Genomic DNA, 23,641 nt, shown 5'->3' on the forward strand with positions numbered 1-23,641 from the left:
GAAAACCATATGCTATGTTTTTTATTTAGCATTTCAGACTACACTCAGTTCAGTTTTTCACAACAAAATTATGTCCATTTCTTGCAACATTTGCTGGTGGCATTTTTCATAAGTGTAAAAGCAGTCATGATAGCTATTATAACATTTATATTTTACAAGTAAGGGCCTTCTGGTAGACCTGGGTCTGTGCATATGCAGGCAGAATTGTACCAGTCTGATACAACATACAGCTCAAAGCTTAAACCAGCTGTGCCATTAGTACTCCAGCTAAAATTTTCAGCAATGCACTGGTCATATTTGCTGGCTTAGTGTGACACTTCCTTGGTTTGGTGGGCTTGAGTTTTCAAAACTGCTCTAACATGCCAACTTATCATTTTGAATAAAATGGAGATTTATGCCAGCTAATGTGGTGTAGTAGTCATGAGTCCTTGGTGTGATCCACATAGGGCATTAGGCACTCATCCATTTTATTTCCACTTTAAATTCCCACTTTGCCTTCTTTGTTTTTGTTGTTGTTTTTTCATTTCTATCCAGCCCGTCTCTCAAGCCCAAAGTAACACAAGTATTCTAAAATAACAAAAATACTTCCATTCTCTGGGTGAAGATGGCTGCTTTGGAGGATGGATAGCATTATACTGTGCTGAGCTGAGTTTCCTCCCACCACTCCTGGCTCCACCCCCGAAGTCTCCAGGTATTTCCCAGTCCAAAGCTGACAACCCTATACATAATACTGAATGAGGCTATTGGTCTATCAAGGCCAGAATTGTCTGCTCTGACTGGCAGCAGCTCTCCAAGGTCTCAGGTAGAGTTCGCATCATTTGGTACATCCACTCTGACTGTGGATAGTTTAAATGTTATTCCTTTCCATATATTAATCCCAAACTCACATTTGAGCTGTTTTCTTAGTAATACGCCCCTGTTATTAGAGGACCCATAGCTAAAACAGGAAATAAGTTGTGTCATCATAAAAAAACCTCATTATAAAGAAACCCATCTCCCTTTTGTAATCATTGACAGAATAAATTTTGCCAGGGAAAGGACAGTGTAAAAATGCCACTGACTATCAGTAGAAAAGTTGAACACAATTCCTTAACTCTGCCTCAGAGCCTTCAGAAGCCCTCCCATGAAATCACCACCTTCATTCAAGAGAAAAAGGACTGTGTCAGCAAGCTCAGACAAACAGGCAACATTTTCTGGTGTATTCAATTCCGTTCAAGAGACAGTAAACATGAGGCTTTAATGCTGTTTTCTGTAGAGCTGATGAGTCAGTTCCTCCCAGTACTTGCACAACTTTATCCTTTATTTGCATTATGATATTAATAAGCCATAAATATTTCTTTATCATGCTATAGGAGGGTTTGGCTACATTATAAAAATAATTAGTGTCCTGAGGTATTCAGTACGTTGCTAACAAGCTATAAATGCCCAAAGGGAAAATGACTGCAAGGTGGAAACATTCCCATGAGTGCTTAGGAAAATGGGCTAAATAATTGCCAGTTGACATGAGTGATTTTTAATGAATAAGACACTTCCTTCCAGCTGCACAAAATAGTCTATAATGACCGTCTTCTATTATACTGCCATAGACTCTCACAAGGGCCACGTCATGCATGGCAGGTGTTCCAGTAGACTAGAAAAAGCTTTACTGTACACCTGAAAAATGTGCTGGGTGAATAACATGTTGGAAACACACATGTCATACAAATATATTTATCAAAGGGCCACAGTTGGCTGAGGTATTCTGTTGAGTGTATGGATGAAGGGTATTAACCCAGGGCCTAGTTCTAAGTAACATGTGGTTTAACTGTGCTTGTCAGGCACAATGTCTTAGTGAAGGTCAGAGAAGATGGGCTAGTGGTAGCCATGTGCATCATCCAAATCTCTGCCCCATCACATATAAAGCAATTAGGGTGCTCAAATATTAATATCAAAGGGGGGAGTGAATAAGAGGAATGGAATGCATCCTTCTCCCCTCCCTTTGTCCCTACATATGGTTGCTTCAAACATTTCACCAGGTTGGAAGTTACAGACTTCACGGAGCGAAAGTGAGCCAGGGGAGATTCAGTTGTCCTCACCCACATGAACCTTTTGGTCTGAAAACGAGACACACATCCCATCCCCTGCTTTTAATATGAAGGAAATATGTGCATAAAAAACCTAGCTGTTACCATCATATTGACTTTGAGCCTGAGACCTTTCCAGCCTACTGTGATTTCATGGCTATTAACAGGAAAGTTCTCCTAATCCCCTAGACCCGTGCTCCCCAACCACCAGGCTGCAGCCTAGTACCAGGCCATGGAGGCCTCGGTACCAGGCCGCGGTGGGGTGAGGGGGAGGCGCGGGGAGGGGACAGACTTCAGTGCGGTGTAATGCCATACAGTCTATCTTCTAAGTGGCTATTTTCTCCAGGGGAACTAATCTCTGTTGCCTGAAGATGAGCTGGGGGATCATCACGCCCCACCTGGAGGCTGGCATCCCTCTCAGTGTTCCCCTCTCCTTAAAAAAAACTAAAAAAACAAGTCTCTTCCACATGACCTTCAGCCTTCCCTGGCTTCTGCTCCAAACACATTGGCCTGATGAACTACCGGTTATGACTCAGGCCAGGCAAATGTCCCGCCATCCTTGCTGCACTGCCAAGAAGCTGGTGTGGTCCTGCTCCTTCATTTCTCGTTCCCCAGCCATCTTGCAAGACAGTGTGATAAACTTCATGTTCCGAATGCTCACTTTTTGCACACACATCAAAACTCCTATAGGACATGCGCAAGTTTCTACTCGGTGTTGAACATTACGTGGAGAATGAGGCAGGAAGGAACCCCTGGGTAGGGGTGCAGGCAGGATTGAGGCAGTGGCAGACGTGGAAATGGCATGCTGAACCTTGCTTCACTGTAGAGATAGCCATGGGAACTACATGCACTCCAAAAAGGTCGTTTTGGTCTTTTATAGGCCATTTGATTGGCATCTCTTCTTTTTACCTTGCCTGTATTAATTACCTTTAAACTCAATTCACATTTAATCCACTGAACTCCTTTTCCAGTCTCGTCAGTCTTGCTGTAGTATCTCTGGCTTGTGAACTGCCTAACGTAGCCGTCTCAACTACCATCAGTGCTTTAAAAAATAGCAATTTGTCCTTTGGCATAATGAGTGGGAACTTTCCCTGTACAGCTTGCAACGAATATCCCTGCTGATTTTTTTTTTGAACACTTACGCAGTCTTTAGTAGAATTGCTGATGATACATTTTCTTAAACACACACATTACACAAAAGGAGATTATATTTTAGCCTCTTTTACAGACTATAAAAATCTGATTTGCCCTAATGAAACAGCAAATAAAAGGGCTTTCTCCTTTTCTTTTTCAATCTTTTGGCAGTTTTCCTCTTGTGGTTTTATTATGCGCTCCCCCCACTCTCTCTCATATTATCAGTGTTCTTCGCTCATTTCAACTTGGTGACATGTTGCTGGGACAACTAAGTCTGTTAACCTTCTTAACTCTGCCATTGTTATTGCCTGGTGTGTACTTAGGGGGAGTGTTCTAATTTCTTACAAAATACGCTCTGTGCCAACCCCAGCGGAAAGATATTAGAAATCAAGGGAAGGGAGACAAAAAAAAATCTTGTCGTCTTTAAAGGCATGCTATTCTAATAATCTTTTTTTCTATTTCTTTTAAATCCATCATTTGTATGCAGCAGGTTACCCCTTTAAAGCCACTTTCCCACTGCTGAAAGGAGTGCTTTGTATAATGACGTCAGCCACATTCAGACTGCTTTCTGTTCCTGACTCTTCTGAGGTAAAGTGTTCCCATTGACACAGAAAACTGTGTGTCTGTTTTGCCTCCTCCTGGTTTCCTGAAAAACAGACGTTCATGCTACAGGTGAAACACACTTCCAAAGATCTCTTGCACATTCTTTCTCGAACAAAAAAATGCATCATCTAACTACAGAAGCATCAGTCCTTGCCTTTATTTTCCCGAATAGTTCCAAGTTTCTGCTAGCAATAGGTACAGTCCTACTGTTCTGTAAGTACTTTTCTTTCTCTGATACTGTTGTGTGTTATCCATTTGATAGCAATGGATTAATGGCTATCCCACAAATCCTTGTCATGGACAGGAGAAAGGAAGAAAGAGGAAAGGTCAATCTTCTTCCACCTGGTATCCAGGGGGGAAGAAATAATCAAATCACGTACTCTGACTATTGTCCTTGCAAGGTAGCAGGAATTACCAGTGCTGAATGCTTCTGCATGTGCTAAACCAGTGACGCTGAAGAGGAGCAGTTGATACTGCAATGGGGCAATTCCATCCATAAGTGGAACATAACATTGATGACATATGCCGCAAACAATGAATACAAATTAATTGGTCTCCTTTGCTATTGGAATGTCCGTTCCTTATAGGGAGAGGTTGTGTGTCAGCTGTACAGCAGCTATTTTTTCATGTTGATGCGTCAAGGTTGAATCCCCAGCATCCCTAGTTAGAGGATCAGGTAGTCTGAGATGGAAAGACACTGCCAAAGCAGACAAGACTAAGCTTTGCAGATGAAACTGGTTTTCCATTCTGAATTTTGGGTGTGGAACAAGAGAGCTTTGAAGGAAGAAGTTTTCTGACCGGAGAAAAAGAAGTTGGCTGGCAGGTTAATTTTGGAATACTGTTGCTGTGCTGCAACTAGGCCATCCTTCCTATGTAGAATGTATCTGCTTGATCACTATCTACTCAGTTGCTACGTTTGGGGGGGAAAACACTTTAGAGAAGCCTTTTTCAACCTTTTAACCATAAAGGTACACCTGAAGTGTTTTTCAAGCTTTAAGGTACCACAGAAGAGGCCACCCTGCCAGGCCCCCATCACACACCCATATGCAAGAAAAATAAGCAGATAAACATAAAAACCAGTCCCCCATCACTTCACCCCAGCACACTTTGCCTGGAGTGTCCTATATACAAATGAAGCACAGCAGAAGACCCACCAGGCCAACTTTTCCAGCCATAGGGGAAGGAGCAATACTCCTGCGGCAGTGGATGCTGACTCTATGTGACCGCCATCTTGGAATCCCCCATGCCACGGGACATCTGAGGGGCTCTTAAGATATACTGCTGTATCCCGCAATACTGGTTGAAAAACTCTGCTTTAGAGTGCAATCCTAAGTCGAAATATACTATTCTAACTCCACTGAAGTCATTGGGCTTGGAAAGGTAACTCTGCTTAGAATGGCACCATTAGTCTCCAGAGTTTTCTCATGCAAAAGGGGAAAAAATCCAGCACTTAGAAATAGAGGGGCTCTGAAACCATATGTCTTCAGTATGGTTGCTGGGGAGAGAGGATTATGCCAATGGACACAATATTGTAGGACAAGGTAGATGATTTGTTTTCCTGTGATTTAGGGCTGGGTCTGAGCGGAGAGTGGGTTCTTGACCTTGCTTTTTGCCTGAAATGCTCTTGCCCCAAATCTGATTTTTAATTACAAGGGAAGTTGCCATCCAGATGAAACCTCGGAAATGTAACTTCAACAGAGATATAAGCAAATTTACCAGCTATGCCTATTGCTAGAGCTTCTTGCTGATTTATAGGAGCAGATGAACCAGTGCAAATGCATTCTGGTTAATGTGGCATACAAGTGCTGATACCGAACCATTTCCAGATCTGTTCTTTTACCAAAATTCATTTATTGTTTCTGCATGCTGTGTCTGATGTACAGGGTAGGCTTCATTTCCAGATGTTATTACAGGATCTTCTTTGTTTTCTTTGGACTCAATGCAAACTGACTGTAGAAATGCCTTTTATTATACAGCAAGAAACTTCAAGCCTTCATCAACGTGTTAAATACAGTTAAACATGTCAGAGTTCATTAGTGTTCGAATATGCTAGGAACTTAATGGTACATGTGCTGTGCATACAATCCCCAGTTATTTCAATGTCAACTTGATGTCTCCCTGACATGGGTATTGTACCTGCAACAGTGTTCTTTTTAACAACTAATTGATCTTTTATTTCTTTTATTAACATATAATAATTCATTTATTAAATGTAAATTAAAGACTTAATTGAGATGCTTAATCTGGAGTGCCTCTGTATATTATCCTTATAAGCATAATGTGTAATTTAATTAATTTAAACAGCTGATAACAGCATGTCATCTGTCACTATATTCATTGACCTGGGAGCTGATTCTCCATCTGAGGAGATTCCTTAAATACAGTTAAGGGTCTGAAGGCCAATAGGTTCATGAATAAAATAAATGTTATCTGTTCCAAAACTGGATGTGATAATAGCAACTTGATTGACAATCCAGTTAAGGAAAGGACAGAGATTTAAACTTTAAATATGATATGCAAAGTCTCAAGAATGAATGAAATAAGAAGTTAGATCAGCCTATTTGCTGGCAGTATACAAAGGAGAAACAGAGCATCAAGTTGTTTAAAAGAAAAAAAATGTTTTATTATGAAGAGAGAAACAGCTTTGTATAGAAAGAGAGAGGAGAGAAAGTCCTACAGTCTGTTATCTGCGGTCATTCTTCTGTTCTGGAGGCAAGCAGGAAGAAAGTGTGCTCAAAGGAGCAGGAAGCTTACAATTGAGCCAATCAGAACACTGGAGAAGATTATTTGCAACTATCAGGAAGTTCCTAGTCTAACTATGCTAATAACACTTCTCCTCCAATGCCCCCTGCAGGACATGCTCCATAGTCTGTTCAATCATGAACACTGCAAATCTGGCATATCCCAACACTATTTTACCAAAGCAATGGGATATCACTTAAAGGTTACACTTGCTCTCCATGGATCTTAAGTTGCAACTCATTCAACTAATAATTGAATAAATTAAAGCCAGTTTGGTGTAGTGGTTAGGAATGCGGACTTCTATTCTGGCATGCCGGGTTCGATTCTGCGCTCCCCCACATGCAGCCAGCTGGGTGACCTTGGGCTCCCCACAGCGCTGATAAAGCTGTTTTGACCGAGCAGTGATATCAGGGCTCTTTCAGCCTCACCCACCTCACAGGGTGTCTGTTGTGGGGAGAGGAATGGGAAGGCGACTGTAAGAAGAAGAAGAAGAAGAGTTGGTTCTTATATGCCGCTTTTCCCTACCCGAAGGAGGCTCAAAGCGGCTTACAGTCGCTTTGAGCCTCCTTCGGGTAGGGGAAAGCGGCATATAAGAACCAACTCTTCTTCTTCTTCTTCTTCTAAATAAAGTAGTGTTGTACCTCACAGAATGCATCCCTTCAACATATGCTTCGGACATGTCCAGACTGCCAGTGAGGGGGAGCTCAACACCTCCTTAGGCAGCCTATTCCACTGCTGAACTACTCTGACTGACCGATTATGCACTGGGAACTTCACTGCCCCAGCTCCCATGCAGGAGCACAAATCGGGGGTGGATGAGGTGCACCAGGCCAAATGCTCCCCCATGTGGGTGCAGGAAGAGGTGGGTCAACCTGCCACGACTAAAACTCCAGCCTGCAGCCTGGCATGAAACCTCCCGTGCATAAACGGTCACTGTGAAACTACTCTGACTGTGAATAAGACCCAAGACACTATTGCCATGCCAGCTAGGGGCACAAAGCTGACTCTTGCCTTTTCATGGGTTCCTAGAAAACCCTTAATACTCCAAGTATGCCAGTTCCACGTGCCACCTTTGTTTGCTTAAATTGGTGGTGGGGGGGTAATCTTTTTGTCTACAAGGATCCTCGCTCTGATCTACAGAGAAGGGATTAGTCATTTTTGCACTGGATCTGCTTACAAACTGGGATCTAAATCTGTTTGCATAAGACAAAGGGTGTTTCTGTGGGAACAAGCAGAAAGACATCAGCCAATTCCTGGGGCCATTCTGCACTCGTTCAAAATTGCACAATAGTTGCAAATTGAAATCGCTACTGTTTTGCTGTTATGCACAACGTCGTTGACAATCTGCAACACTCCTGAAACCTATCCGCAAAAAGCGCTTCGTTGTAGCGCTTTCAGGGAAATCCCAAAAAGTGGATTCATCCTCCGGAAAGCGCTACACTCTTGCAACCAATCAGCAACACTAGTGGGAAAGTTCTGTGCGTTACCATTGTTGCAGTTTCTGCAAAGTCCCTCCCCCTAGCTCTCTCCTCTGATCTTCCGGCTAAGTGATTGCCATTTTTTTTTCTCAGAGCGAGCGGAGATCAATGCACCGGTGAGCCTTCGTTTACCCAGCGTGGGTTCCCTGGCTGCAGTCCCTCCCCAGAGCTGTTTAAAGTCACCAAGCACCAAGCACCAAGCAACACACAGCCCCTTTGCTGGTTTATTTTCTCTTTATTTTTCACTCTATTTTCGGCCGAAAATCGCACCCGTGCAGGGGGGGGTATTCTTTTTTCACTCGGGGGGAGCGTGGCAACAATGAAACGGCCGCTCAAACACCACCTGCTAGCTAGATGGGTCTCTCCGTTGCAACGAATCAACGCAGATTCGTTGCAACTTGTGTGTTTTTTTTAAACCTTCCTTAAAAGGAAAGGGGCTTTTCGGGAGCATGATAACTGCCGCCCATTGGCTGCTTGATGGCCAGTGGCGGGACAAAGCTCGGCAATATTGCTTCCTGGCTAGCGATTTTTGCCGAGACCGGAAACCTGTGGGAAACGATAGAAACGCAACTGGATTCCACTACAAAGGCAGATATGCATAACGACGAATTCCACTATTTAAAATGGCGTTTTTTCGTTCCGCAACCAATTTGCTACATAGATCCTGGTGCGGAATGGCCCCCACTTTCCATGTCAGTCCTTATACACCATGTCGGAAGATCTCTTGGGACAACAGCAGTGTGCGGAGGTGGGTGCAGTTGGTTGCAGCAGGAAGAGAGAGAGAGAGAGAGAGAGAAAGCTGGTTGAATCCATGTGCCATATTTTTAATTGACTACTTACTCAATTAAAAAAAATGGAATCCACTGGTTCTAGTACACAAAACAGCTGTCATTTCTTATTCACCTGATACACCTGTGGCAGAAGGAAAAGACCAATTCATAGGATAGAATGGGAAGATTCAAAAGATGAGACAAAGGCGGAGGACCACTGCAGCTGCAGTCACAATAATTCTCCCCTATTTTACTTTAGTTTTTAGGGAGTTGGGAAGCACACTAAGACCTCCTTTTCCTTCACTATCAGGTTGCTGAGCAATGTTTAAGTGTCTTTTTTTCTTTGGAATTGTAATTATGCTAAGGTTACTTGATTTCATAATACTATATATGCCCATGTATATTCTTCTCTTTCTGCAAACCATCATGATCTCATGCTAATGAAGATATCACAACCTGAAAAGAGAACATCTTTGTTCATATTCCATTGCGGCAGATAATGTTTGAATAGTTTTCTGCCTATTTCTGCTTCAGTGGTTTGAATACATCAACAGTTGTTGCCTCTTCAGTTAAGAGAAGCTTTGACACTGATTGGAGACAATATTATTGTCACCACCCCCGTCTGTACATATCTGAGCTATGTCTCACAGGCAGCTGAGGTGGCAGTTCTCAAGACAGGTCCATCTTAGACACACCAGCCAACTGTGCTTTAAGAAGGCTCCATCTCTAACTGCCTTTTCAGAATCCACATAATCTCATATCTCACACTGATTGCACTTATGGTATTATAGAGCGTTATGAGAATCAGATTTCAGATATACAAGAAGAAAAAGAAGAGTTGTTTTTTATGCCCCACTTTTTTACTACCTGTTCTCCAGATTAGAGGCTGCCACTCTTAACCACTACACCAGCCTGGCTCACCAAACAAGGTTACACAGCCGTGAAAATGCAGCATCTCAAAGGGTGATTCCAAACCAGAAGCACCACTCCAGGGCGCCACCAGTGTATTGTGGCAAAGCACATGCTCTGCTGCTTCTTGTGTCCCCATTGAGAACACATTTCAGTGGCGAACCCAATCTTCCACTGAAATGTGTCCCCGCAGGGGACGCAGCCATGGCAAAAAGGTTCCACCATATGAGGGAGCGGGGGGGGGGGGTTTGCAGGAAACTGGGATTGCATGACAGCACAAACCCACCTTCCTTCAAAAAAAATATGCCCCATTTTGCCACGCAGTGCCACAAAGCATCACAAAGCTGAGTGGGCCATTTTTGCCCCCTGCACGCCTCTGTAGAATCAGGAGGAGCTAGTAATAGTGGTAAATATCCACGTTTCCTTAAAGCGGGGCAACAGCAACCTAATGTATGCCCGTCCAGAAGTGTGCTGCCCCTGCAGCAATGTCATGTGGAAATGGGAATTAGCCCCGCTTCTATATGAGTACCCTCCCAGCCTATTTCCTCCGTGTGGAATCGGCCATAGGGAGATTCAAGTACACTTGTTTGTAATCTGCAAGCCAATTACTCTGGGAAGGTTCTGCATTCCTCAAGGAGACACTAGCAATGCAACTGCAGAGAAAGTGCCTTGTGGAGTTCACTTGATGCACAGCTTGCATTGAATATTAAAATATGACATGGGCAAACTATTGGAGGAGGATATTTATCTCAAGTTCCAAAAGCTGAATTTGGACTGCTTACTGAGTGATTTGGAGTATTGAATCTCAGAGTCTATTCTGTAATCTACTTCATAAATGAAGTGCATGTCATTGGATTCCCAAAAATCCAAATTATGGTGATGGCCAGGCTGTAGCAGAGAGCAGTTGGTGCATCATCCCACTTGCTGAGACTCAGCAACTTCCACATTATTTTAAATAGAGAAAAGTCATGTCCTGAGTGCCTACGCCCAGGTGAGAGAATTCCCACTCACATCTTCCACACCTTGGCAATAAAGAATTTCATCTTAAGAACTGAAAGATTTAATTTTCAAACATAAAATAGGGAACGGAGTTTGGATTTAATAAAAAATATAATGGTAAAGGGATGATGCTTGGAACAAAATGTTCCAGAAGAAAGCTGTTCCCTCGGGGGGCCTTTTTCTTTAAGTTTTGCATATTACAATCTGAATTTTTTTAATAAAAATATCCCCATTTTATATTCACACCAGTTGCCTGAATTTAAATATCTCTCTCACCTGAGATTAATACAGGCTTCACCCTGAATTACTTCCTAGCTCTGAAGTACAGTTCCGAAGAGCAGAGCTCTCCACAAATTCACTTCTCTTTTAGAGACATAAAAGCTTATAAAATATATGAAATATTAAAATTTTGTCTGTGCACGCGCATGCATGTGCACGGGTCTATCAAGGGGGAGAGAGCAAAAGAAAGTAGAGACACTGTGATGGTGATTTGCCTTTGATACGAAAACACCCTTCTTCCTCAGAACAATTGAACATCCATTATTTCAGGATCAGGTAATGTTAAAAGAGATTCTTCTTTTAGGAATGTGTATATAAATGCTGCTGCTTAATCCAGTTCTCTTGGAAGTGAGATCCACTAAATCCAGTGGCCTTATTCCCAAGCATGGGTGCACATCTTAATGTTGAATTGCAGGGAAGATTCAGAGCAATGTTACGTGAATTTTTGTCCCCATGGTAAAAGAGGCATTGGTTTTACATAATGGAAAATATTACATTTCTCAGGAGCAAAACAAGATTTTCACAACAAATTAGGCTACAAACACAAATGAGAGTGCCCTGTCCCCATTAAATAAGTCAGTATGAACAATTGATAAAACCCACCTGGTGGGAGGAAAATGCCTTGGCTTTTTGCTTAGTTTATCTCCCCCTCCCCCTGCAACCAGGAGCCATTAGTTAATTGCTACCTATGCAACCCAACATTTTGATGTTGCTATTTAACTCTTTTTAAAGCTGTATTGTTTTTGTTTTGTCTTTTTAAAATAAAAGCAAAAGAGTTAATCTACAGTAACTCTCTCCCCTTACCCCCCCCCCCAAGAGAGTTGGAAAAGGCTTGATAGTATTTCCTGGTATTTACTGCTTAGAAACTAGAACCGCCTGACCTCCCACGGGATTAATGTCTGCTTTTTATTTATTTTTTCAGAGTTTACCTTTTGATAGGAATGGAGCAAAATCAATACATTGTGCACTGAGTCCAATAGCACTGCTTAGAGTGAAAATAAAACTTCCATTCAAATCAAAATAATTCGGCTCCATTTAATAAAAATTAAGGGCAACTGAGGAATATTTGTCTTCCTTTGGGTAAGACGCTAGAGCAGCCTTTTTCAACCTTTTGACCATGGAGGAGCCCTGAAATAAATTTTCAGGCTTCAAGGACCCCAGGAAGTGGTCAGCTGGTCACGCCTTCCTGCCCCACCCCAGAAGTGATTTAATCACCCGCACCCTTTGCCCTCCTTTCGCTCCCTCCCTCTACCTTTGCTACTACTATGGTGGCTCTGCCTCATGCAGGCCAGAAAGGGCAGGAGCTGAGAAGACAAGCTGGACCACCTACAGCACACCATAACTGACTCCCCACCTTTGATTTTTTTATACCCACAGCCTACTTACCAAGCCCAACCGGGCAGAGGCTGCCAATTCCCTAGCTTGTGACCAAGTCCATCAAGGCAGGAGGGGAAATACCACAGACCCCCCCCCTGGAACTCTCAGAGACCCCTGGGGGCTGGTTGGGAATCTCTGCACTAGATACTCTTTAAAGGGTAGAATAACATGATGGAATTGTTACCATTCTAGCTTGTAGACTATGAGAGTCAGTGAACTAGTTAGGAAAGCCTACTATTGCAGGGGTCTTCCACCCCAACTTTTTGTGAACTTCAACTAGTGCTCTTGGAAGACATGGTTAGCTCTAATCAAGGACTCCCATGCCTTGCCTCCCTGGTTCCAAAGTGCACTTTCTTAAACCTCAAGTGGGATAGTAAGCAGAAGACAGAGAAGAGCCAATAGAACTGAGACATCAAGATCTTCACAGGGGAAAAGGTGGTTCCTCTCTGTGGGCTAGAGAGGGACTCCAAGATGAGAGCACATTTCTGAACATTCCCTTCTAGAATGCATGGAGGATTTATTCCAGGACAGAACAAGATCATAATCCTATTAATATTATCTCTGCCACAGTATACAAGAACACAGGTCAAGAGGAATCTGAATAAAGAAAGAAGTCCTCTGTAGCAAATAGAAGCAATGATCTATACCCCATCCTATATCTCATTTATGGCCTTTTCCTAAGGGATCACCAGGACTGAGGAGATCCTTTATGAACCTGTTACAAACGAAGAGATACAGGGCTATTCCTGCAGAAGACCTTTTGTAGACTTAATTTGTATGACTTATGAGGATCAGTGCCTATAACTGGTAGGTATCAAGAATGCATTTTATTAAGGACTCCTCCCACCATCTGAGTATGAGGATATAGCAGGAAACATTCTGAGTTCAATGATTACCTGCAATAATGTTTGTAATGTCTAGACTGGAATAATTCTCCATTACTAGGTGAGTCTCTATGCTTTCTCTCAGCTACTTACAGCAGTATTGTGAAGATGCCCATCAGATAGCAACAGCAGTTTCCATATGAAGAATATGATATGTTTTTTAAAGTTTGGAATTGGTGGGAATGCGGGGCTTGTGCTGCCATGTCCCTTGAGGAGATGCTTAAAGTAGCAGTAGGGTTTGACCTCAGAAGCATCATTGTCTATCATAGACACAAATCGGTGGTTTTGTGGGCATTATTGTGCGTTCTTCTTACTAACTAGGTAAATGCAATCCATCACCTGCTAGCTGAGATCCACACTGGGTCCAGCCATGTAAGAGAGTCCCGCAAACAGAAGAAGACTTGGGTTTTTTACTTATTTTTACTTTTCACTACCCAAAGGAGTCTCAAGGTGGCTTACAATCACCTTCTGTTCCTCTCCCCACAGCAGACCCTGTGATGTAGGTGGGGCTGAGAAAACTCTGAAATAACTGCTCTGTGACAACAGCTCAGAGTTATGGGCCCTTTAACTCCAAGGCATGGAACTTAATTAGTTTGTTGCAATTTTTTAAAGCTGAGAATGCTGCATAAATGTTATTCATTTTCTGTGCCATCCCAATGTGATGTTTAAATACAGCTTTCTCTTCTTAAAATCCAAGGTTGTTCCAGCCTTGTTGATAGCAAGAGTATGGCCTGGATCTTCAATTTCCATATGCAAAGCAAATGTGACTCCTGACCTACCAGCCTGGCAGACATAAGATTCTGGCTCAGTTGTTTGTTTCTTCCCCCAAATGCTCTGTGGTTCTTAAGCAGGCAGTGGAATTAACTGGAGAGCTATGTCTTGTAATAATTTGTTTATGATCAATGGTGGACTTTGTCATGGTCTTCTCACTTTTGCAACTGTGTTTTATATGTAAAATATGTATATGTGTATATATATTCACTAAAAAGGTATCTGCCGTCGGGGAAGACGGCCATCCTGCATCTGCTCAATTCTTCTAGCTGCAATAAATTTCTCAGCTAGCCGTGCTCATCTGAATCAAATATAGTTTATTTCATTTTAAAGAAGTAGGGTTCCCCCCCCCCATTTCAGGAAAATGAATGTTACAGCCAGATAAGAAACTATAGTCTGCTTTCAAGAAGGTTACAAGAAAACTGCATCTTGCATTACTAATCCTTTATCTTTCATGTTAACAAAAAGATTACTGACATATTTTTGAATCAAAGAAAAATAAAATAGCAAATGCATCTAAAGGACTGTGTAACTTTCATGCAACACACAAATCGGTTGTTAAACGTAGCTAAAAAAGAGAAGGGAATGAAGGGAAATTCATAATACATTTTCCTTTGTAAAGTGAGCAAACCAACTTTGTGCAAGAGCAGAAAGTACTGGAGGGAGGGAGGAGGCGACTTTCATGTCATAAACTAAGGATGAATTTATTTCTAACATAGAAGGTTAGGCTGATTGTAATAGAGCTATTGTATAAATGCATGAGAGAACCTGAAAGGAATGGATGGCTTCCCAAGAGCAAAGCAGTGTGCTTCATTCAGCCCAGCCACAATTCCCACAGTGACATCCAGAGTTCCCTAAGGAGGGACAGTGGCTTGAGTGACTGCCACCACTATCAGACCAGTTCCCTCCAATATAGGATGAGTTCCTCCACTCATTTTATTATTGACTAGTAAAAAAGCCCATTGTATGAAGAAGACAATGGGCGCTAGCAGGTGGGGACCAGAGCGAGCGGCAGGCGAGGGACAGAGCGAGGGACAGGCTACCTGAAAGAGGAGGCGGGAGTCCCAGGTGTGGTGCGCTGGGCTGTGGCGGCTCCTCTGCATTTTTTTGTTCTTCTGCGGCTTTCCCGGCGGCTTCATTGTGTTCTGGGGCCATGAGGGCAGGGAGCACCCAGCAGCTGTGCTGTGGGCGGCTGCCGGGGCTCCCAGGGCGCCGGCTTGAAGCGGCGAAAGGCTCCTACAGGGTTTTTTTTTTTTGCTGGCTCTCGGCTTGGAGCTGCGAAAGGCTCCTACAGGGTTTTTTTTTCTGCTGGCTCTCGGCTTGGGGCTGCGAAAGGCTCCTACAGGGTTTTTTTTTCTGCTGGCTCTCGGCTTGGGGCTGCGAAAGGCTCCTACAGGGTTTTTTTTCTGCTGGCTCAAGGCTTGGGGCTGCGAAAGGCTCCTACAGGGTTTTTTTTTCTGCTGGCTCTCGGCTTGGGGCTGCGAAAGGCTCCTACAGGGTTAATGTTTTTCTGCTGGCTCTCGTGGGCGTGCCGGCTTGGGGCTGCGAAAGGCTCCTACAGGGTTTTTTTTCTGCTGGCTCTCGGCTTGGAGCTGCGAAAGGCTCCTACAGGGTTTTTTTTCTGCTGGCTCTCGGCTTGGGGCTGCGAAAGGCTCCTACAGGGTTTTTTTTCTGCTGGCTCTCGGCTTGGGGCTGCGAAAGGCTCCTACAGGGTTTTTTTTTTCTGCTGGCTCTTGGCTTGGGGCTGCGAAAGGCTCCTACAGGGTTTTTTTTTCTGCTGGCTCTCGGCTTGGGGCTGCGAAAGGCTCCTACAGGGTTTTTTTTCTGCTGGCTCTCGGCTTGGGGCTGCGAAAGGCTCCTACAGGGTTAATGTTTTTCTGCTGGCTCTCGTGGGCGTGCCGGCTTGGGGCTGCGAAAGGCTCCTACAGGGTTTTTTTTCTGCTGGCTCTCGGCTTGGAGCTGCGAAAGGCTCCTACAGGGTTTTTTTTCTGCTGGCTCTCGGCTTGGGGCTGCGAAAGGCTCCTACAGGGTTTTTTTTCTGCTGGCTCTCGGCTTGGGGCTGCGAAAGGCTCCTACAGGGTTTTTTTTTCTGCTGGCTCTCGGCTTGGGGCTGCGAAAGGCTCCTACAGGGTTAATGTTTTTCTGCTGGTTCTCGTGGGCGTGCCGGCTTGGAGCTGCGAAAGGCTCCTACAGGGTTTTTTTTCTGCTGGCTCTCGGCTTGGGGCTGCGAAAGGCTCCTACAGGGTTTTTTTTCTGCTGGCTCTCGGCTTGGAGCTGCGAAAGGCTCCTACAGGGTTTTTTTTCTGCTGGCTCTCGGCTTGGGGCTGCGAAAGGCTCCTACAGGGTTTTTTTTTTCTGCTGGCTCTCGGCTTGGGGCTGCGAAAGGCTCCTACAGGGTTTTTTTTTCTGCTGGCTCTCGGCTTGGGGCTGCGAAAGGCTCCTACAGGGTTTTTTTTCTGCTGGCTCTCGGCTTGGGGCTGCGAAAGGCTCCTACAGGGTTTTTTTTCTGCTGGCTCTCGGCTTGGGGCTGCGAAAGGCTCCTACAGGGTTTTTTTTTCTGCTGGCTCTCGGCTTGGGGCTGCGAAAGGCTCCTACAGGTTTTTTTTTTTCTGCTGGCTCTCGGCTTGGGGCTGCGAAAGGCTCCTACAAGGTTTTTTTTTCTGCTGGCTCTCGGCTTGGGGCTGCGAAAGGCTCCTACAGGGTTAATGTTTTTCTGCTGGCTCTCGTGGGCGTGCCGGCTTGGAGCTGCGAAAGGCTCCTACAGGGGTGTTTTTTTTTTCTCTTCAGCTTCTCGACGGCTGGAGTCTCGTCAGGCTTCGCGCCTGCCGATTGGTCCCTCCGGTTGTCTGTCATGAGGAAGGGTCCAATCTGGACCCTTCCTCATCCTGGACACATCCCGCCCCAGAACCCCTTACTGTTTTATTTAGTCCGTGGCGCCCGCGGCGCCACGGGCGGTGTACAGATGGCGCCCGCGGCGCCACGGGCGGTGTACAGATGATGTGGAAGAGTCAGAGTCAGGCATCTGACCCTTAGGTTCATGGGCTCTCTACTTGATTCGGTCCTGCCTTCCCACCCCAACTCTTAACAAGTACATGGTGGACTCAAGTCTCTTTCTACCCTCACTTCTGTAAATCAGGTGATCCCGGACAGCCAATCCATACCACTGCCTATTGTATTTCATGTATTTCACTAAATGAGAGTAAACTGTTGCTTGGGAAAGACATTATGCTCTTCCAGTATATTTTCAACAGACCTGTTAGTCATCCGTCTGCTTAGTGGTCAGCCCTTTGGCCCCAGAAGTTGACCCTGAGCCTTCAGGGAAAGCGGTATATAAATATAAATAAATAAATATAATGCCACAAAAGGCTGCTTGCATGTGGATCTGGATCCAAGTATCTAAGGATGGGTGGGCGTCTAAGCAAACAAATATCCCAAACAGAACCTCAGGTCCTGGCTGGGGTGAAAATGTATCCAGAGTAGGCAGAAATCATTGCTTTCAGATGGGCTCTGACCCACTCCCCAAATACAAAGTGGGCAAACATATACCAAGATGTCCCTAGAACAGGTTTTCTCAACCAGGGTTTCATGAAACCCTGGGGTTTCTTGACAGCCTTGGAAGGGTTTCCCAAATGGGTAGGAGTTAATTAATTTTTATATCCCACCTGTCAGAGTCTGGGGACCTCTCCCACCACCAACTACATCTTGCAGATAGGTGTAGCCAAGCCACAGTGCAGAAACATCAGATGGCAAACTGTGAAATCAGAGTGTTATAGCTAAATGTCGAAAGTGATGTTGAATGCTGTTTTATTATGTACTCTACCATTAAAGGTATTATATTATGTGTTCTCAATTGTTGTAGATTGAGAGGTAGTATGTGTTCCCAAGTATTATATGTTCAAAATGATGACGTTCCTTGTACTGCACCACAAGTTGCAATGTAAGCCACGGGGGGGGGGGGGTGGCATATAAATGTAATAAAATAAATAGAAAAATATTTTTAAACATTTTGTTAAACATTTATCGGGTGATATGACTATGTATGATCATTTTGACCTCCCCCACTCCCAAAATGCTCAATGATGGGCCTGTAGGGGTGTGAAGAGGAGAGGCCCCAGATGGGTGTATACACAGCTATGCTTCCAAAACATATTCTGCACAATTGCTCAACTTCTGGGGTTTCTTGAAGCCTGGAGAATGTTTCAAAGGTTTCTCAATGGCAAAAAAGTTGAAAAAGGCTGTGCTAGAAGATGCTGTTCCTGTCTTATGCCTCTGGCCACTTGGGCCCATTTCACACATGTTAGATAATGCACTTTCAATGCACTTGATAAGTAGATTTTCCTGTTCTGCACAGGAAAATCCAGCTGCAAAAGCACATTGAAAGTGCATTATCCAATATGTTTGGAATGGGCCCAGCTCTGCATATCACAATATGCCAGAAGGCTCACAGCCAACAAGGAGAGGCTTGAAATGGCTTGGGGGATGTCCTTGGACATCAGTAGACAGAGCTACATCTTCTCCAGTAAAGCCTGGAACAATCAACGAGGCCTATAATTGCCATAAAACAGTTAAAAACCAAGTTACCCCTCCCCTTCACCCTCTGTCAACCTAGACTTGAAATGGAATAACTATGTAGTTCCATGTAGTTGGAAAAAGTCAGCCCCAGACTGCTTTGAGCACCTCCCTGGCTATGTTGACCATCTATGGAAGATTCTTCTTTTACATGCGCCCTGCTAACTATAGTCCACAACACCCTCTGCTCCTTTTTCCACAGGACGTTATCCTGCATGAACAGCAAGTAACTCTTTGGGAAATCCATAACTGAATTCCCTGGCCATTCAGTTCCTAAACCTCTTTGATCAGAATTAGTTAATTATGTTGGGACCAGTGTGTTCTGATACACATTTTGCTATGTCCCCCAGATATGTGCCTACACATTCCATCCATATTGTATTCTTTGAAATTCATTTATGAGCCTTTGAAGCTCTTTCCCCTTAACAATGTATTGTTCATTAATACGTTGCCTGCAACATTTCACCATTAGGAAATAGCTGTCCGTGACTCACTTTGGGTGGAATAAGTAATAATCCAAAGGTAATTGATAATTCTATAGAGTAATGGGGAAATATATTGCCCTGTTCTTCATTCCATTCCATTTCTCCTGTCATCTTAAGAACACCATAAATGAATCTTTTCTTTCTTCCTATGTGTATGATCTCGATTTACCCAGGATATGCTTACACAGGCTCCACACATATATATTTTTAAAAGTTTGTGCTTCCCATACATGCTTCTACATTCATTTGGTTTAGTCAGAACACCTTTCAAATTATTGTCATCATTTGATATTCAGAAGCTATTAAGAAGGACAATAACTTGATAATGGAGGCAAATCTTGAAATCTGATATTAGCTATACTAACCTAATATTATTGCATTTAAAAAATGCCAGAAATCGTAGTGCTATACATAGAAGGACTGATTAACTTACTGATCTTGTATATGGTATACCATACCTTGCTTGAGATCCTTCCCCTCCACAAACCTTGCCCTCCCCAGGCTCCTCTCCCCCCCCAAAAAAAAAAATCTCCAGGAATTTTCCCATCCAAGGCTGGAAATCCTACCTGTTTAGGGTCTCCACTGTGGAGAGAAGGGATCCAGACAAAGGTAGGTTGCTTGGTGGAAGGAAAGAAGGATGAAAGGAAAGGTGGTGAAATGGGGAGTGCCAGGAGACACAGGAGAGGAAATAGTGTGGATATAGAGATACAGGTTGAAGTCAGGTACCCTCTTCCACAAATCTTTGCAGGTTCCATACCACACACCTGGGTCAGAGTTTTTCCCATCGGAAAACTGCCAGGGAGAGGGAAGCTGGACACAGAAGGGCAGATACAGATAGTTGGCTGGTAAGTGGGAAAGTATGAAGAAGAAAAAGAGAAAAGGCCTTCCAGGGAAAGGAAAGCTGAAATAGTGGAGGAGGGGGAAATGAGATGTCCCCCCAGGATGTTCTGGATCTCTCACTTGAACAATAAGAATTCATGCACTGACATGAGGATAAATGTATAAGCTTAATTTGTTTGTTTGTTAAGTGCTATCAATATACAGAGCCAGCAGCCCCATCAAAGTTGGACCTCTTCCTTACACCACTCACAAAAATAAATTATAGTGCTGCCCTTTGTATGTCATTGAAAGACATTTGTCAGGAAAATTTTTTAAGTTGTACGGACATAGCGATCCACACAAAATCCAAGGAAAAGTACAAAATCCATGCCATATCTTCATTAGGACCAGCCAAACTGACACAAAACATGCTTTCAAGCTCATCAGAACTCTTCATCAGGCTGCATGTTAATTTAAAAATATACAAGAGCAGAAGGCAAATTGTATATTTAAACAAATTAACAACTTTATGTGGTAACTCTTCATTAGCATAAAACTTGTAAAAATATATGGACAATGATTTTAATGTAAGAAGAAGAATGGGGGGGGAAGGCACTGAAAACTGTTAATACGCTGATTTTAACATGTCCAAGGACCTCAAATGATAGGGAGATGGACATGGCTGTCCACTCACTTATTTAAAAAAAAAAAGTAACTCCTATCTATTTATCACATGCACTAATTCTAGTTCTCTATCAAATTAGAGAATATAATTTCCTTACCATTGTGTGATAGGAAGCATATAAATAAGAGCAAAATAAATTTATCTAAATGATTAAAGCTAAATAAATTCAGCTTTGTTTTTTATTGGACTTTCATGGCCAATCAGGTAAATTCAAAACTTTTTTAAAAAATTGGATTATATGCATTTATAGTTTTATCACTCCCACCTCTGGTTTACAAATTAATAAAGCTCTCTAACCTAATACTGAGGGGAAATCACATGAAAAACATTAATGACAACCTTGAAACTGCTAAGCTTGCTTAATATTCTATTGGAAATCTCATCCATTTGTTGTTACTAATTATATGAAACAATGATTCTTTAGAAATTAAACATGTTTTGCCCCCACATCTTTGTAGGTAGTGCGCTGCCATTCTAAAAGCCCCATTCAGGGCCAATGCCAACAAAATCTCCCTCAAAACTAACAATAATCAAGGCTATGTACATAGGGCTGCCAGTTGTAGCTGACAAACTGGTGGGAAAATTTGGAAGGTGGGGACAATTTCTTAGGCATTGCACTGACATCAAGTCACTTCAGAGATTTAACCACAGAGTTTTGGGTGAATCCTAGAAACCACTTCTGTGTGTGCAGCAAAAGCGAGGTCATACATTAGCATAGTGCCAACAATGAATTCAGTGAGCCAGCAGTGGGGATCATGGGGCCCAGGGTGGAAGGAAATAGTCCTCTGTCTTGTTTGAAGTAGATCCTCCTGCCATCTGCTCCAAATAGGTGTGTCAGCTCCAGGTGCGGCCTGAAGAGCTCCCAGAATTACAGCTGATGATGTCCAGACTACAGAGATCAGTTCCCCTGAATAAAATAGCAATTTTGCAGAGTGGACTGTATGGCATTAGATCCTACTGAGGGGGCCTCCAAGTGGCAAAAAAAGGTGGAAAGGATATCCGAGGATATATTTATGCTTCTGAATTACACTCAGCTTGGAAGCAAAGAGGGAAGGGTAAATGCAACAAAACTAATTTCACAAAACACAGAGAAACAAGAATGGGAATGCGTACTCAGTGCTGAAGAGAGATACATGAATGCAAAAGGAAAAATAAAACCCAAGGGAGGTGTGGGATGAAAACAAGGGGGAATGTAGAATGGGAAATAAAACATGACAAATATACACTGAGAAAGCAATGGGAAACACTACTGCATAACAGGCCTAGGAGTTCAACCTTATTGGTTACTGGTCAGGCCAAATAAAACTGTATACTTAATTTTTGAGATAGAATGTGCGATGCCTGCATGTGTTTAATTGAATTTTAAAAGTTTTTCTAGGAGGACTAGATTGCTTTCTACACAGCTTCCTTCTCCCAGCCTCTGAGCTCTTGCTACTGCTTGGTGTAATAGCTGGACCAAATCATAGGAGAACTGGAGCCATGTGATGCTGCAACATCACTTCTGTGTACATACCCAGAAGTTACATCATAACATCAGTTAGTTTCCCAAATATCTATGGTCAAAACCATAGAGATTCAGGAAATCCCTAAAGTAACATCAGATGTTATGACATTTGTTTCCCTTGTTTCTCCCAGCACCAAAGCTCCCATGAAGCTACTAACTGAGGGCTGGCTAAGCTAAAACCTTCCAGTATTCTGAGACATCTTTAAAACACCCGCGGCGCCACGGGCACTGCAGTCTAAATAAAGCAGTAAGGACTGGTGGGGAGGAGTTAGGGCGGGCTCTGTCCGGGATAAAAACTCGGAGGAGCGAATCAGGAGCCGCTTTGCTCCTCCGAGTGTCAATCCTGGACCAAGGAGGCAATGGGGAGGCACGCGAAGGGCGCCTCCCCATTGCCTCCTTGGCCGCCATTGCCTCCGCCTCGATGTGGGGAAAGGAGCAGGGCCGCTGCGTAGAAGATGCGGTGGCCCTGCTCCTTTCCACCCGCACACCCGCCCAACTCTGCCTTCTCTCGGCCACTGGAGCAGCCGGGAGAAGGCTGCCGCTAACTCGCAACCTTCTGCCAACACTTCCCCACTTCCCGTGCACTTCGCCACCACCGCGGCAACAGACTTCGCCCATCCAAAATGGCGCCGCAGACTCCGACAGCACCACCCAGCTGCTCCACAGTCACCAGCCTGCCAATGCCTCTCACCCGCAACATGCACTGGAAGCTGTAAATTTTCCCTCTGACTAATTAGGGTTATGAGCCTCAAGGTGGGGCTGAGAGTTCTTCCAGAATCTACAGAGATCAGTTCCCATGGAGGAAAGGTCACCTTGCAGAAAGGAACCTTTGGCATCACATCCACCCTGACCTTCCCTTGTTCTCCAAATTATGCCTTCCCCAGCTACTGACCCAAAATTTACAGGAATTTCATAAGCTGAAGATGTTAACAGTACTCACCCTAGCTAATGGAATATGGTAGAGTTATTTATTTAATTATTAAAATATTTATATCCCATCTTTTCCTTTAAGCATACAAGATCCCAAGAGGACAAAACATGGCCAGCCATTCTCTCAGCCAATAATGTTCTGAGGGTAAAACTCCAGAGGGGAAAACCATAAAGCTCCAACCACCTTAGAGAAAAAGGTAGGGCAGAATTCAGTGGAGGAATTTTTAAAAATTGTAACTGTTGTGTCAAAACCCAATAAATTATTATTTTTTTAAATGCTCACAGGACACAGATGAGCTCTACTTTTCAATATTTAATTAACATTTAATATTTAAATATATTTAAAAAAAACAGAAACATTAAAATCAAACTTTAAATGCCAGCCCGGTTTGGGGATACTCTCCTGTTCAATCCACATCTTTTTGTTTCCTTGTCCAGCTCAAAAGTGAGACAAAAAAGTAGCAGTGCCACCATGTGGAATTTTGTGGAATAAAATTACAGTGCAAATTTCCAAAAACATTATTGAAATGAATCACTTTTAATTGCAGAGTGTCATTTACAGTGGCCCAATTCAGACTATATATCTACATAGGATAAGTCTATGAGGAGGAAGGAGATCAAAGTCATATTTACTGCCCCA

The sequence above is a fragment of the Paroedura picta genome, chromosome 8 (genome assembly GCF_049243985.1).
Source record: "Paroedura picta isolate Pp20150507F chromosome 8, Ppicta_v3.0, whole genome shotgun sequence".
Lineage (NCBI taxonomy): Eukaryota > Metazoa > Chordata > Lepidosauria > Squamata > Gekkonidae > Paroedura > Paroedura picta.